A 5,431-nucleotide genomic window follows, 5' to 3' on the forward strand; every position below is an offset into this window, starting at 1 on the left:
CTCCTGTAATCGATTACCATATGCAGTAATCGATTACCACGCGTCCTGCTCTATAAATATCACATTTTCCATAAATCCCTGCGCAGCCCCTTTTCTCTTACGACGTTCCTCCATTCCCAAACCTCCAAACCTTCGTATCTCACTCATTTTTCCATCAAATCAACTCCCGTAAATTGCAATCTTCTTCTTTTTCATTTCTCTTTTGATTTCACCGATTGAAATCTGCAAAAACTCTTTCAAATGGCAGAATCGTCAAAGAAACGAAAGGGTTCTTCCGCCTCCGCTTCGGCTTCAAGAGCTCATCGTTCCGGAGCCACTAGCGCATCCACAGCACCAATTCCACCCTCATTGTCTTCTTCCCCATTGTTTTCTTCCGAAGAACAGAAAAAACGGTATTCAAATCTTTTCTCATCTCGTTCCATTATGGACCCTAAGTTTATTGATATGGAATTCTTCTCTGATGAAACCTTTGATTGCATTCAAGCCTTTCGAAACTTAGGTCTTATACCTTTCATGTCATTACAATTGCCTATTTATCCTGAATTGGTTAAAGCTTTTTATTGTAATCTTGAAATTCAGGACAACACTCTGATTTCTGAGGTTTTTGGGACAAAAATGGTCATTGACCAGTCCCTTTTCCATGACTTAACTAAATTACCCAGTGATGGTGTACCATTTGAAGGTACACTGAATGACGACTGGAAATTTGATTTCTCTGCCCATGATGCCCGCCAGTTGGTTTGCACCAACAATGCGGATATGACTGGACGTCTTCTTGCCGGGTCATTGGCTTTTGAAAGCCGCATCCTTCACTATTTAATTGTGCGTATTCTGCTTCCACGGTCTTCCAACCTTGCCCAGGTTTCTGAGGAAGATCTAATTATCATGTGGGCCTTTCATACAGGGCGTCAACTTGACTGGGCACACTTAGTCAGATATCGCATGAATAAGGCATTGCGATTAAATGCTCCACTACCATATCCACAGCTTGTTACTCTATTTCTTCGTCATTTTGAAATTCCTCTTGATTCTGAATCTTATATTCCAATCAAGAGATCCTTTTTAATTGGTGCTGCTGCAATTGTTTCTTTTGGTTACCACAAAGAGCGTGATGGCTCTTGGGTCAAAAAGGGCACTCAACCCGCTGATGAAGAAGGCAACCTCCCAGATGAAGATAATTCCACTCTTCTTCGCAGGCTTATGGACAAGTTTGATGGACTTCAGACTTTTGTTGGTGACAAGTTTGATGCCATGGAATTACAAGTTGACATGAGGTTCGATGCTATGGAATCAAGGATCACCAGAGTTGAAGAAGATGTCTCTTTCATCCGAACTTGTTTTGATCCACCACCTCCGTCTCCTTCATCCTCTTAGATTATATGCTATTATTATGACTTGGTTTTATTAGTGGTTAAGTATTATTAGTACTTTGTTTTATCGCCGTGTATTTGGCTTTTTATTCTAGTTATCGTACTCTTGCACTATTATTATATTTCTCGCTTTTTGTTTTGGTTAATTATGACGCTGTATGGAGTTATTTTGATTTCATGGTTGGCTTTGTTTTGGATAATTATTGTGTTAATGTTTGCTTTAGTTCTTTTTGATGTTGCCAAAGGGGGAGAGAACTTGAGAGAACTTGGGTTAGAAATCAATTATCAATTAGAAATTTATCTTAGGCATACATGCCAAAAGACAGGCAGAGTAAGGGTTGTGTGAACGTGCTATCATCTTGTATATAGCTTGGTTTGATTTCAGGTATTGTCATCATCAAAAAGGGGGAGATTGTAGACAAAGGATCAAGCTGAATGTTTTGATGATGCCAATGGATTACATGAATCACATGCTTCTCAAAGATTTATTCAAGACAAAGATATTCAAGATGAATGATCAAGACAGTCTCTAGAGTCTTAGGAAGGGTATATTAAATAGGAAGGGAATTCCAATTGAAGTCGCAAAAGGTTTGGCCAAAGAAATCTAAGTTAAAAAGGTTTTTCAATAGATTTACTCTCTGGTAATCGATTACCAGAGGATGTAATCGATTACCAGTGGCCAAAAACGATTTACAACAGCTATTAAAATTTGAATTCAAAATTTGCACTGTGTAATCGATTACACATATATGGTAATCGATTACCAGCAGTTTCTGAACGTTTTAATTCAAATTTTAAAGCCTGTAATCGATTACACATATACTGTAATCGATTACCAGAGGAGTTTTTCAGAAAACATTCTCAACAGTCACATCTTTTTGTGTGGTTCTTGAATGGCTATCATAGGCCTATATATATATGTGGCTTGAGACACGAATTTGCTAAGAGTTTTTCAGAACAAAAAGGTCTTATCCTCTTAAAAAGCAAATTGTTTTATCCTCTCACAAATTCCTTGGCCAAATTACTTGTGATTCAATAAGGAATTATTTGAGTGCTTAAATTGTTCAATCTATCTCTTTTAAGAGAGATTTCTTTTTTTCTTCTTCTTCATTCTGAAAAGGGATTAAGAGACCGAGGGTCTCTTGTTGTGAAAGAATTCTAAACACAAAGGAAGGGTTGTCCTTGTGTTTTTAGAACTTGTAAAAGGAATTTACAAGATAGTGGAACTCTCAAGCGGGTTGCTTGGGGACTGGACGTAGGCACAAGGGTGTGGCCGAACCAGTATAAATCTGAGTTTGCATTTTCTCTTCCCTTAAACTCTTTTATTTATTATTGTTTTATATTCATATTCAATCTGTTCTATTTGAATCAATATTTAAGAAACTCATTATTAAGGGAATTTATAACTGAAATAGAAAGATAAATAGAATTTTTAATTGGGGAAATAAGTTGTGATATCTTAATTCAACCCCCCCCCCCCCTTCTTAAGATATCTGAGGCCACTTGTCCAATAGCTGGCCCACCTAGACATCCAGATTCTTAATTGTAGACTCGGTGCTCTTTTGGTTAGACATTGACACTTGCATGAATTGAGCTAGAGTCTCTTCCAGCTTCGTGGTTCGGTCATAGAGACTTGGTATCTGTTGTTGTGGCCTTGTAGATGAGCCACCCTGATCTCTATTTAATTGGTTACCAGGGTGATTTTGCCATTGTCTCTGTTGTTGATACTGCTGGTTATTTTGAAATCATGGAAATCCACTTGTATTGAAATTGCCTCTGGGCTGATTCCCCATATAATTGACTTCATGTGCAATTTGATCTTCATTAGGGATACAACATCTAGATTCATGAGCTCCACCATAAATTGTACATCTTGCAACCTTCAAAATAGAAGAATGTGAAGTTTGTGCAGAATGAAGCTGTGTTGGCAACTTACTAAGTGTTTCTGTTAGTGTCTCTAGTTTTTTGGACAACAACTTGTTTTGTTCCAACAGAGCGTCCTGTGAGGTTAGCTCAAATAAACTCTTCTAGGTAGGAATGTGGGCTCGGTCTCTCAAAATAGCAATGTCACTAGCAGCCATGCTTTCAATTAAGTCCATTGCTTCGTCGGGGATCTTCATTTTGATCTTACCCCCAGCTGAAGCATCCAATAGCTTCTTAGATTGTTGTCTCAACCCATCTATAAATATGTTGAGCTATATTGGTTTTGAAAAAGCGCGAGTGGGAGTCTTCCACAATAAACCTTAGAATCTTTCAAGTGCCTCACTCTACGATTCATCTGGAAACTGGTGGAAGGAAGAAATGGTAGCTTTTCCTTCTGTGGTCTTCGATTCAGGAAAGTGGAAGGAAGAGATGGTAGCTTTAAATAGGCTCTGAACCCGCGACGTTGCACTTAGCGCCACCCTCGTGCTTAGTGCGAGTAAGTGGATTTGAGCTTAGCGCCAGTCGTGCGCTGAGCCTGGCTGAAGACAACTATTGCACTTAGTGCATTGATCTCGTGCTTAGTGCATGGCCTTGATATTGATGCCCTGCCAGATTCTTCTGTTGCACTGTAGCTGTGCTTAGCGATGGATGCGCGCTTAGCCCACTGATGAGCTAAGCTCAACTGTCACTTTTAGCACTTCATGACTTAGCCTCATTTTCACCTGAAATTGCACATATTTCATCATTAAATCCAATGAACATATTTTAAAGACAACTTTAACCATAAAACAATATTTATTTACAAACTTACTACAAAATAACCATAAATTGGGGGAACTATACAAGTTTTGGAAAATGTTTTCTATACAAAAGTTAGTCGTATAAGACGACTAACACTCACGCTTAGCGCGAGTAAGTGGATTTGAGCTTGGCGCTTGTCATGCGTTGAGCCTGCCTTAAGACAACCGTTGCGCTTAGCACGAGATCAGCGTGCATGGCCTAGATATTGATGCTCTTCCAGATTCTTCTGTCGCGCTAAGCGCACTGAAGCTACGCTTAGCAATGGATGCGCGCTGAGCCCAAATGGTGAGCTGAGCGCAACTACCACTTTTAGCACTTCAAGATTTAGCCTCATTTAACCTGAAATTGAACAGATTTCATCATTAAATCCAATGGAAAGTATTCTAGAGACAGCTATAACAAGGAAACAAGATTTATTTACAAATCCCTACAAAATAACTATAAATTGGGGAAACTATACACGTTTGGGAAAATGTTTTCTATACAAAAGTTAGTGGTATAAGACGACTAACACCTTCCTTCATAATAGTCACGAAGTTCTTCACTTAGGCTCTTGTAAGAGTCATGACTACTATAGGAGGCATATTTTTCTTTTCTTAACTCTTTTAGTATTTTCCTTCTTTCTTCTTCCCTTATTTATTCCTTCTCATCTTGATTTATTTCTACCCCCTCTTTTACTTTTTCTTTTCTTTCCAGTTTTTCTTTCTGATGCAATCCTACCCCCCAAGGGCATTGAATAGATGACTCAAAGAAGATTGGGCCAGAGATGCAAGAAAAGGCCCTAAGGTTCTCATGAGCCTTAGGGTAGATTTTGGGCCCATGGGCTAAGTATGAGCCCACTTATCTTTGTACATATTAGAATAGGATTTCATTGTTATTGGGCCTTGTATTTAGGACTCTAAAATGTAGGTAGGGTACCCTAGAAATGTATGATTTTTCAGCCCTTGTATTTTAGGGCACCTAGACTAGTTTTTGTATTAGGGGTAGTTTTGTAATTTCACATGCATTAAGTGAATATTTGATGTGTGTGTTGAGAAATAAATTTAATTGAATTGGGAGAAGCCTGATCAAATTAAATTTTCGAGGGGGAGGTGAGCATTTACTTGCTATACCCCATTGCCACATCATATAGTCACACTTTGTACATGTCCTTCTTGCTTTACATGCCGCATGACACCTAAGCACACTTAGTGGAGAATCTTGGACTTGATCTTGGATTAGTGGACTGAACCATAGCTAAAATTCACTAATCATAATTAGTGAAATTTTGGATCCAAAATTTGGCTCCACAAATTCAATTTCAAATTCAAGTGAAATTTGAATAGAAATTCAAATTT

Source organism: Glycine max, chromosome 3, assembly GCF_000004515.6.
Source record: "Glycine max cultivar Williams 82 chromosome 3, Glycine_max_v4.0, whole genome shotgun sequence".
NCBI classification, from domain to species: Eukaryota; Viridiplantae; Streptophyta; class Magnoliopsida; order Fabales; family Fabaceae; genus Glycine; species Glycine max.